Below are 12,239 nucleotides of genomic sequence, written 5' to 3' on the forward strand. Positions count from 1 at the left end.
AGTAAAACCGGCGAGAGGCCCCGCCCACTGCCCTGGATGTCATCATCGGCCATTGTGCGTTGCGAACCGATAGTAAAGATAAGTAGAACCCACCCCTGGCTGCATCTGTCAGGAAGACAGGGTGGGGGTTGTTTTAGGTCAGGGGTCTCCAACCTGGGCAACTTTAAGCTTGGTGGACTTCAACTCCCAGAATTCCCCAACCAGGGGAATTTGGGAGTTGAAGTCCACCAGGCTCAAAGTTGCCCAGGTTGAAGACCCCTGAAATAAATTACTTAAACTGTTTGAATCCATTCTATTGTACAGACTAATTTTAGAAGAAAACAAGTTGCTTTGGAAGGAACTGCTCAACGAACTTCGAGAAGGCCGTCGAGCCAGACTTAAGAAGCAAGGTTTATTTTCTCAACAGTCTAGCCCCTCACCCTCACCCACCGCATTAAGGTGAAGCTGCTCATGCGGATTCACACGGGCAGCATTTTGCACGTGTTGAAAAGTTTAACACTGCTGCTATTGGGAACGAAACTTTCCCTAGAAACTTCGCGGGTGTTTTTTCTTTTTCTTTCCAGAATCGCCTGCTCCCTTCCCACTCTCCTTTTCGAAGAAATTCCCATTCCCCTGCCGGTCCTGTCTTCCACCCACCCACCCCCGGCAGCGGGAGGTCAGGGCTGCCGGCTCCCAGAGGAAGGGGGCGCTGTTGGTCGTCGGCGAGATCCGCCGAACTGAAGCTACGAAAGTAGGAGCTGCCTCCGCCTCGCGTCGGGGGAGCCGGAGTTGCTTCTCAGCAACAGCTGCCGCTGCCGCCGCCACCCCCTCCTCTCCCTTTCCCTCTTCCCCTCCTCGGGTCTCCGGCGGCCGCCATGTTAGGTCGGGATGATGAACTGGGGCTGCCTTGAAGGGGACCCGACGCCTCGTCGCCCGCCTCCTGGTGCGCGTGTGGAAGGGCGAGCATCCCGGCTCCTCCCTCTCCTCTCGGCCTGGGCTTGCGGTACGGCCTCTGGAGGCGACGGTAGGGCTCGCCGTTTCCCTGGGAGTCCCTGGCCGGAGGCTATGGGGCTGTTGTGGCAGGGCTGAGCACGTCGGACTGTACCTGAGCCCGAGGAGTATAGCAGAGACGCGGGTCCCCCTCCCTCCCTCCCCACCTCTCCTCTCCAAGCAGCGAGATTCGCCGCCGGACCAACTCCGCTCGTCCTGAAGCGGAAGCGAGAGCGCCCTCTCCCCTGCAAGGAGGAGGGCAAGGGGGGGACTCGGCGGTTTCCCCCGGAGTGGCTCACAGACAGCAGGTGAGGAGAGTTTCCAGCGCTTCCTCCTCCTCCCTCTCCTCCCCGAGCCTTTCCCTCTCCACTCTTGTTGCGCGGAGGCGGCGGCGCCTGGAGAGCGCTAGGCCCCGCATGCTCTTGCCCACTTCCAGCGGTGGGGGAAGCTTCTCGGTCCGCTTCGTAGCAGCCCCGCGCCTGCAAAGTAGCAGCTTTGGGAGGGAGGAAAGTCTCCCTTCTGCCCCCCCTCAAAAAAAGTTTTTTTTTAATTGGAAGTTTCCCCTCCTCTCTACTCGGTGGAGTTTTTCCAGGAGCGATTGCGCGTGCCGGCCTCGCGCGCTGTGGAAAGACTTCAAAGGCTTCCTTTCCTTTCGGCGGTTCGTCCTAAAAAAATAATAATAAAGCCCTGGGATTCTCTTTCTTTCCCCCTTTCTCTTGCGGTGGCCCGTTTGTTTTCTCTTTGCTTTGCTTGTTCCTGCGAGTCTGAGGGAAAGGTGTGGGGGGGGGAGTCGTTGTGATCGACTTCCCCGACAAGTTGTTGCACTCGGGTTTGCTTGGTTTTTGTTTTTTTTTAAATCCCTTTTGTTTTCTTTGGAAAGGGAGAGAGGAGGAAATAGGATACAGCGAGGTTCAGGTATCCATTTCAAATCGTTCGTTGCTCTCCTTCATTTTCACTTTTCCTGAACTTATCTAGTTTCCGACTAGATAAATTCGTGCCCCGTAATTATACGTAGATCGTCTCAAATTGTGTCTGTGTTGTTAAGAATACAAAGGTCGTTCCTCACGGTTTGTGGCAGTAAATCGTTTTTAAGCGGAGTAGGGCTGCAACAAAAGGAGCAAAAAGTAGCGTTGCAATCTAGAATAACTGAGCATTGATTTCTTAACTTCGGTCCCAATGTAGATGTAGCTTATTTGCCAACCAATTAAGTGAGAAACTTGAGCCAGTTTTAAGAATCATTAAATTTTCATGTGAAATTAAAAAAAAAAAACTTGGACTTCCTTCAAGTCTTGGCCTTTTTTCTTCTGTTGTGGTAAATGGTTTATATTGTAGGATAATACAAGGAAAATAGATAATTAGGGAAATACTGTACTTTAGGTTGGAAAGACAATGCACAATACAACATATACAGGATTTGCATAGATTTCTGTTAATTTCTATGTGTAATTTCTTCTGACACATTTTGATCATTTTCACCTAATTACTATCAAAACAATTTGGCAAACTTTATATTTTATTTTTAAAAAAGTACGCATTTAAATACCTAGGAAAGTGAATGAGTATCTCATTACATATCCTATGTATATTTGGATTTTAAATTATGGGATTTGGCTTTAGCCTCATTATGGTTAATATATGTATTGGGAATCCATGTACATTTTATAAGAGACTCTTATTGCATATCTTAAAAGAGAGAGCTTAAATTATTTGTTTGTACTAACTTCAAGCTGTATTAAATAAGGCATACTATCTAATAAAATATTACAAATTAAATTATTAGTCAAAGTAACTTAGAATGAATTAAGTCAAAACAAGTTAACACATTACACTTTGTAAAGCAGTAGAGAAAATGTTCCATTAATGTGATATTGAGCAGACCTAAAATAAATTCAAGGAGTTCTTTGTGCTTAATAAAACTATCAGTACTTTAGAAGCTCAAATTTGTTTAGAACATCTGTATTCCTAAAACAGTGTTGTGATACCTTGCTAGGATACACAATTTGTATAAACAAAGTCCAGACCCTAGAGATGTTTCTGCTTGGTGTAGGTAATACTGAGGTAGAGGGTCCTTTTCTCTGATTTGATATAAGGGGATTTCAAGTTAAATTAAAATATTGTAAAGATTTTTTAAAATAAGTCTTTTAGTCCCACAATTAATATATTAATCTGAAAAATCACTATTCAATATGCATTTATATGTGAATTAAGTGTTTCTAGGGGGAAAAAGCCTAATCTACTGCCAAAATGCAACATGGGATCCTTTTTAAAATAGGCATTTATGAAAAAAGATAGAATTGTTTACCAAGTGCTATAAATCATGTAATTTATATAAATAATTTCACAATTTAAAGCTTTCTAATCAACTGTGAAGTTGGGTGTGGTATTTTAAACTAGTTAACCACTATACACTTGTACTTCTGATTATATATCTTGTGAGGTGAAATATCTAATGTCAAAATTTCTTCAGTTAATGCACTGATTTGGACAGTATGAATTATTTAGAATTTTAGCCTGTTAAAGAACAACCAAATCTTACACCTGGATTGCTACCAATGATAGCAGCTAACATGCAAAATTTCCACCCTTAGCTTGTTTTGTGTTCAGGACTGAATCAGAACTTCTGATTCTCCTTGCAAATCAGAATCCTAAGCCAAGAATATGATTGATTGTTTTTGCTAAACCAGAATATAAGTCACTGCATCATCCAATCCAGACCAGTTCTGTTGTATAAATAAAGCATAGGTCAAAGTATTTATTAAGCCTCTTTGCATGATGCCAGGAGAACATGATCTAAAGGCAGGAGGAATTTAGCCTCAAACCAGTTCTGTTTGGGGCCACATTGAATTCCATTAGGCTTCATTGTTTGGGATGCTAACTACTTTTAAAGTTCATGTGATCTCTTACTTCCAGTGTGTGTCCTGTGAACAAGGCCAGTGTTTTCCCAGTTGTTACAATTACAACTTTATATCACTACTTGATAAAATAATATCATAAGAACAATGAATTTAAAGTATTCATTTCTCGTATAAATTCCAAACTTTTAGACATTTTAGAAAGTTTTCATTGTTTTTTATATTCTATAATGACATGACACTTTTAAAAAGTCTCTCATTTAAAAGCAAGACAGAAGAAACAAACAGTACTTTTGAAGTTTGGTAAGCATCCTAGGCTGAGTTATTGCTTAAGAATCACTGACACAGCAGAGGAATTTTAATACTGTTATAGATTGGAGAATCTATACTGGCTAAGTGCATGTATTTGAAAGCATTTCCATTTATTTTAATGCAACATCTAATAAACTCTCCAACATAAAAATATTAAACATCACATTTTGTCTTTTCATTCCTTTCATTTGTGCCTTATTTAACCATTTCATTATTTTGTTTTAATGTATGGGGTCTTTCGTTTAATCTGAGAAATATTTTGAGTTGACTAAAGTGCTTCAACCTTGCTGCATATTTCTAGCAATATGTTGTCTTGGAAACACAGCTACCTACCTACTCTCATTTTGTTTGAGAATTTACATGATTTGATATTTGCGCTGATAATTCTAGGTATGCAATGATCTGTTATGTTCCAAGCCAGCAACATTTAGTTAGCTACATTTGAATAATCTATTCTCACCTGTAATTTATTCTTCATCCCATATTTGCCTTGGAAAATTAAATTTTCCTTTTTCCTTTGTGCATTCCTATAGATTTTGAGAGAGGACTGCCACAATTTCCCCTACAGATGAATCCGTAATCAGAAATAGATATCCTAGAAATATGCCTAATTTCTCAGGGTCTTGATAGTGTCAGTAGCCTTTCCTGTTGTCAGGTTACTTTTCAGTTTCTGGTTTATAACAGTAAAATATGTCTTTTAATGGCTGATTAATTGATACAATAAAAGAGATTTTTATTCATCTCAATAATGGTGATATCCTCTGAGATACTCATTTTATAAATAACTTTAAAATTGCTCCATCTTTATGATAGAATCTGCTACATTTTAATAATTTGTATGGCAAGGAGTCATTACAGCCAGTTAAATATAAAGAGTGTTTTTATTTCCTTTTTCATTTTGAGGGTCTTAGTTTGGTAGAGGAATTGGGGTCAGAGAAGACCATCTTTTCTTCAGCTAATTTTTAAATAGTGAAAGAGCAATTCCCTTTCTCTTAACAGATACTTTGTGAGCCAAATCAGCTTTGGAATATGTATGATGGCATTATTTTTAGGGTTCTTTTTCTCTTTCTCAGAAACTATGCTAACCTCCAAATCCAATCACTGAAACTTCATAATGGTGCCCTCTTCTTTGCTGCCAGTGTCTAAAGAATGTAACGGTATAATTTAAGTCCCAAGTCAAGGAAATGCGGGACCCAAAGAATAGAAAATGTCTGAAAAGATAGAAATCTCCCTATAAGTATGAATGACAGCCCAACATGTCCCCATGTTTACATATAGAATTATATAATATATTTTTAATAGACTTGTTTATTTGTTTTTAGTATAGAATAAATTATTTTTATTGTATTACTCACCAAAATCAACTTTAAGAGGAATGAAATATTATTAACATTTCTTATCTAAAAAAAATATCACCTCAAGAAAATTAATTACTCTTGCATGATTTCAAAGACAAGCAGAAGGATCAGATTCCAAACCCTTTCTGACTCTGTACCCACTAAAGTGCTATACAGCATCTATTATCCTCTTCCAGCATAAGCTTCAATGCAGCTGGGGAACACCAGATTGTGAATGGTAATACAGATAGTACCTGACTTATAACCATTCATGCAGTGACCATTCGAAGTTATAGCGGTCCTGAATGAAGTGACTTACAATTGCTCCCCAAACTTACTGCTGTTCCAGCACCACTTTTTATGCTGGGCTGCAGCTCAAGTGCTTCTTACAGTTCCTAAATCCTAACATGCCAAGAAGTCCCTCTGAATTTCCTGAGGTCTGGTGGCTTTGGCCCATACTGCTTGGGCTTCCTGGGGTATAGCAGGTTTGTGCTGCACTGATGGGCAGCTGAGATTTCCAGAGAAGCTGACACACTGTTCTGCATTGCAACTCAGAACTTTCTTGCGGTCTTAGGGCCGTGGCATATCATGAAGTCCTTGAATCACAGCATATTTTTTTCCTGGACTTTCTTAGCTTGCACATATGCATGCACACACATCACACCCTCTTTCTCTAACCTCCCTGAGCTCAAACCACATTGCAGCATCCCCAGAAATCAGGCACCAAGACTCCCATGGCCTCCCCCATTCCCCACAGCACACCTGGGACTCCCTCCACTTTCCCACCCATGTGTCTGGAGTTAGAGTGTCAACCAGGATTGCCGTTAATAAGTGATGTGGTGATGTGATATCTCACTTTACAGCCACATCATCTAGTAATGAAAATTCCGGTTCCAATTATGCTAATAAACCAAGAACTACCTGTTACCTTGATAGATGAAATTTCTGAAGATAGAACTATTTCACCTGAATTAAAAATGCATATTGATCACTCTCTACCCAGTTAGCAAGTCAAAGCAATAGGCTTATAAACCTAATGACCAATCCAATATGTCTGTCATATGGCCAGTCATGGCCAACATAAAAGCTGCTGCATGATTAAGAGGAAAGTAAAGCACAAAGTTGAAGGCAATATTTATAATAGATGTCCCAAAGGTGCTTTTTCAAAAGGCAACTGGACTTTGTTTTTCCTTGAAGACGTTTCGCTTCTCATCCAAGAAGCTTCTTCAATTCTGAGTCAGAACTGAAGAAGCTTCCTGGATGAGAAGCAAAACATCTTCAAGGAAAAACAAAGTCCAGTTGCCTTTTGAAAAAGCACCTTTTGGACAACCATGACCTGGATGACTGAGAATCTTCATAGACAGTTATATAGAGCTGTGGCAACAGTACTGACCCTCCTAAGTCATATGGTATGTTAGTGCACTCATGCCAATTAAACATAGATGAAATCCATTGAATGTAATGGCAGAAAAACATGCCATTCAGTATACTGCTTCGCTGACACATACAATAGTATCCTCTATATCATTTCATGGCACATAATAAAATCACCAAATTTAGGCGGGGAGGAGAATTTTTGCACAGACAGATTTAAATCCTCTTATGCTACTTCATTGTACAACTTCTCATATTTGTCATTTTACCTACACAGTAGGTAAACAGATAGGCTTTATTAGGAGCCAGGTTGAGGAGATTAGAAGCCTTTTGCCAACCAGGAACTCAGCAACTAGAAAAACAATAAAGAAATAATAACTCCTCTTGCATGGTGGTAACTCCTATTAGCTCATTATACAAGTTTAGTGATCATGAAAGAAGTCCCAATTCATTTTTGCATACCTGGGCAAGCATAATTATGACAGAATCAAAAGAGAGGAAGTCCGCAAAAGTCAAGCTTGTAGTATGAGGAAACTCCCTATATATTGATCCAAGTGGAAGAAAGTCACTGGGCTTTTACTATCTTTCTGATCATCACTTTAAAAAATCCACAATTTAATAGCAGGACTATTATTATACCTGTTAATTAAGATGCCTTGTCCTATGCAACAGAAGAGGACTTTAATGCATAAAGATCTTATGCCAATTAGAGGTGAATCAACCACACAGACTCTCTGAAGATGTGATGTTCCAGTCAACCAATCATATGCTTATGGGTTAACCAGTTTCCAGTAAAATTTAATGCAATTCTATCTCTATGTTCTCTGACCAGTCCAGTGATTACAAATTCAGAGTCCTGATAACAGAAGAGTTCATCAGGGTTAAATTTAAGCCGTCTAAAACCTGAATAGATTTTACTAAACGGTATTAGAAAATAAAATCCCGTGAGTTATGTTTGGCTGAGAAAAAGTAACTAAAATACTAGTGTCATGATATTTAAAATAGTTAGGGCAATTAAAATTCATTATGTAAGTAGCTTTCATTCCTAAAATCTGATTGAAACCACATGAAAAATGACTTAGTTCAGTGCAGGAGCATGTAATCACTTTAATATGTGTACTTGGCTTTTGAGTAAATTATCAGGGATTACACTCAAATAAGTAATGTGGCCAGGGCTAGGGCAAAAATTAAATTTATTTAATTCAGTGTAAATTTATAATTAAAATTAATTCAAATAAAGCACTTAATAAGGTTATTCCATTGAATAGTTTTCTGTCACAATATATATATAATTAGCAACTGTGCATCTCAGCTCTCAATAATCAGTTTAATTCAGGGTTGACTGCAATATAGAGTAAAACTTCTGTAAACACTTTATTCAATAGAGGCAATAGATTCCTACTCAGTAATCACCAAGTTCTTCTGGATTTAAAGATGGCTTTTCCAGAAATGGATCATGCAACAATCGCCTTCAATATATTAGATATATTTGCATAGTGTATATGGTGTCTGTGTGAAGTGAAATTATTAATGAAGAGATATCTAATTTACCAGTATCATATATCTTGTGTGTATTTAATGTTGCATATTTGCATGTTGCATGTTGATTAGATCATAAATTCTATAGGAATTAATCTACTTACATGTGAGTACCCCATTTAATTCTGTGAGATTATTTCTGAGTTGCTGTGCATTATATTGCACTATTGCTAAAGTATTAGAATCTTTAACAATCTACAATTTTGTAAAGAGTTCTTTATAATTGGTAATAATACAAAATACGCTTCATTTTTTTAAAAAAAGCAGGCAAAAGGGTAACTGAAGATACAGTATTTAAGTTCATATCTTTTTTTAATGAAATATAGACATGTTTGGTTCATACCTTTTTTTAATAAAGGTTCATACCTTTTTTAAATAAAATATAGTTATATTTGGTTTTGTTTTCAAATATGATTTAAGCCATAAGGCCACCAAACCTTTAGTCTCTTCCGGAAACATTCTCTATTTACTTAGCTTCATTTAAATAGAGCCCAACTGTGTTTTAAAGAAAATCTTGCTGCAATTTCTTTGTGACTAAAGCACATTGTCAGTCAACTCAGTATTCCCCATGCCAGCTAACAGTCCTTAATAGAGCAATTCAGCTCAATGAATAGTTCTTAGACTTTAAGGACACAACTGGTTAGCAGAAAGAGTGCCAAATTGATTTAACTTTGCATGACTGTGAAAGAAGTTGTAAAAAGACACTGTCAACTGGTGTTGGCATAATTTTGGGCTGTTCTAAATTGATAAATACCACTATTTAACCAAATATGAATAGAATAATTTCATTACATTATGCTTACATCTTTTAAAATTGTGTTGGGTTGTTGTTTTTAAAAAATGAAATTTAATCCATTCTCCTTCAGAAACGATTTCTGCATTTAAGCCACTACATGTGTCTCACCAGTTGTTCACATGCAGAATATGAATAGTATTGGGATGTGATTAGACATGGTAACTGAGCTAAACATTGAAGCTCTCATGTCTTGCCTGCCCTCCCTTTGTCAAATAGCAGTGCTGCTTTTTAATAGTATTAAAATATCAGACCATTACTAGATTTTTTTTTATTACACCAAGCCAAGTGCAGCAGAGAAAAGATAATGTTTTATTAGACTGATGTAATTCTCTATACTGAATCCAGAATGGAAAGAGAAAAACCACAAACCCAAGTCTGTCTTATCAGAGTCTGTCAATCAAAGATGGAAACAAGATGTTTTGCTTTTCTTAATGTGCATGACGGAGTTGACTTTCCTATACCTGCTTTTTAGTTGGGAAAGGAAGTGACAGACCATTAAAGGAAACTGCCTGTGTTCCTGTATATAACTTACTGTGGTTGTCATTTGCTTTTCATTTGCTTTCCTGGTACATGGGAGATAATAAAACAAGAGGAAAGGTCGAAATGCTGACATGCAGAGGGGAAGAATGAATGCTACAGGATAGGAAGTGGGAATATTATAAACAGAAGCATCCTTTTTTCTTTTTATGTTTCCTGTGCACATTCTTTGTAAATTGTCATTGCTTGTATTCTAATACTAATCCCTAAAGTTAGTGAGTTTATTGTTATTGTTTTCAAAAATGTCATTTTCAAGGACAAAAGCAAAAAAAAGTTCATTTTATACAATTCAGGCAAAGGTAAGCATTTGTGATTGAAAACTTTTGCACTTGGTGTATATTAATTCCCATTCAATTCAGTAGAATTTGCCTCCAAGAAAAAGTGCAATAGGGTTAGTTTATGTTTCCATTAACTTTTAGTGAGAGGATTAAGCATATTTTATTTTATTAAATTTTATTAAATTTCTATACCGCCCTACTCCCGAAGGACTCAGCATATGCTTTATAACAACAATTGTTATACTAATTTGTGTCACTAACCTGTATCTACTTTCCAAATTGTAACTATGTATATTTTCAAAATGACTACTGAAGGTTTATAGGGAAAAGTAATACCTGTGTATAGAAATGTTTAAACTATGGACTGGCAAGGCATTCTAATCTAGTGAAAAGATTCAGAACAATGTTACATGTTTTAAAATATTTTATAGTTGCGATTCATGGTTTTTCTCATTCACATTCTTCCTAGTAAATTGTCAAGTTTTAAAATATATTCTAAAAATAAATGTGAATAAAATATTTTTATGTGCCATGTGGTTATATACCCTTTGAATATTTGAAGACATTTTCATCTTTGTCTTGCTATTACATTTATTGTCAAATAAGGTATTACATTATAACATGTCAATTTCTTCCAGAGAAACAACAAGAATGTTTTCCCCAAAATATTGAAAGTGTCTAAAGCTTTGGAAAAACTTAAAACAGAAAATAGCTAAATGTTCCAATCAATGTAATGTTGTGCAAATGTGGCTGAAATATTTGCTTGTGGAGTTTTGATGATATCATAGATTAAATCCTTCTGCCAAATTCTAAAGTTCCTCAGGCTGACCAGTTCTGACTACAGAATTGTGTTGTATCTATTGATAATTATATTTATACTGCATAGCAACAACCTATTATAAACAAAAGTAGATGCATAACAATATAATTGAAACAGTTCTTTTGGACTAAATAAATGTATTTGGATATCATAGATTGCTCATAATTAAATCAGAAAAATTGCAGGCCATGGCTGTTTTTAACAGAGACTGCCTTTTGGATGGCCAAGGTAAATAATCTTCCCCGTGGCTGACATTTTATCTAGGCATAAACAAGGTTATATGGATATAATTGTTTAGTGATTTAAAAGTGGAGTGGCAGCAGCTGAAGCCCCAACAGTGCTCAGTTTCATGGCACATGGCAACCCCTGGGTTGAGGAATATCTGGTAGCGCTGCCCTGATGATGGCTACAGAGCTGGTTGTGATGCTCACTCAGATGGTGATGGCAGCAGTGGGTCTCAGATCTGATTCCCAAGCTCCACCTAAACAGTGGTGGTGATGGTGACCCAGGAGACAGGGCTTAGTGGGAGCAAGAGTGAATTCTCTGGAGGGCTGGCTGCATTCAGCAGCTGTCATGAGACTTTCTTACGGTGGTACTGAGTCTCTTACACCCTACAGCTAGATTCAGAGAGATTGTGTGTGCTGTCAATGTAAAATGAAATTAGAGATGACCTTGGGGAAGGTATGAAACAATAATTAAGGAGTGATTTGCAACTACATTACACAGATTGAAGCAAACTCGAGAAAGAAACTCAAAATTAACTCTGCCTTGATTTGGTTTGGTATAAAAGGGGACACAGAGAAACTTGGACAGGATTTCAGGGCAGTGTTTAATGTGTCCTTGAGAGAATGGGTGGTTCCTCTGACTTTTGGAAACAATAATCTATCCTCTCAAGAAATCATCCCTGAAGCCAACAGTGCTGGATGATGTTACAACAGTTTCCAATTTTTCTTTTAGGGAAAGTGATTGAGAAGATGGTTGCTTTGCAGATACAGAGGATTCTGGAGAAAATGTTAGCTGGGCCCTAGGACATGGATGGCCTAGAATCATGTTATATTTGTAGATAGCCCTTGTTGCAACTGGACAGGGGTGGTGCATCCATTCTGATATTCCTTGATTGCTCAACAGGTTTTAATACCATCATTCATGGTATCATTTTTATTGGCTTCTGAGTTAGGTGTGAAATGATTCTCCATCCTTTTGTGTTGATCCCAGTCAGTGTAGATAGAGAGAAAGGTCTAGCCATAGATCCCTCTTTCATGAATCTTCTTAGAGTTCTATAGCCTCTCATTTCCTCTTTAATAGCTACAAGAAGCCACTCGGGTCATCACTTCAGGGTTAAAAATAATCAGTTCACTATTGATACTTAGAAATGCATCTCTATTCTGGGCCAACCAAGCAGTTAAGATACTTTCTTGGTGTCTG

At 37.9% G+C, this 12,239-nt stretch overlaps 1 protein-coding gene across 1 annotated transcript in view; it reads left to right on the plus strand.

The window, feature by feature from the left end:
* Positions 1 to 674: 674 nt before the first annotated feature.
* YES1 (YES proto-oncogene 1, Src family tyrosine kinase) overlaps positions 675 to 12,239 on the plus strand; it is a 42,151-nt gene continuing 30,586 nt past the window's right edge. Inside the window, exon 1 of the mRNA XM_034429556.3 lies at positions 675 to 1,277. The gene's annotated coding sequence lies outside the window, so the exon portion shown is untranslated. The remainder of the gene's footprint in view (positions 1,278 to 12,239) is intronic.

This window comes from Pantherophis guttatus, chromosome 3 (assembly GCF_059756535.1).
Source record: "Pantherophis guttatus breed Tessera chromosome 3, ASM5975653v1, whole genome shotgun sequence".
NCBI classification, from domain to species: domain Eukaryota; kingdom Metazoa; phylum Chordata; class Lepidosauria; order Squamata; family Colubridae; genus Pantherophis; species Pantherophis guttatus.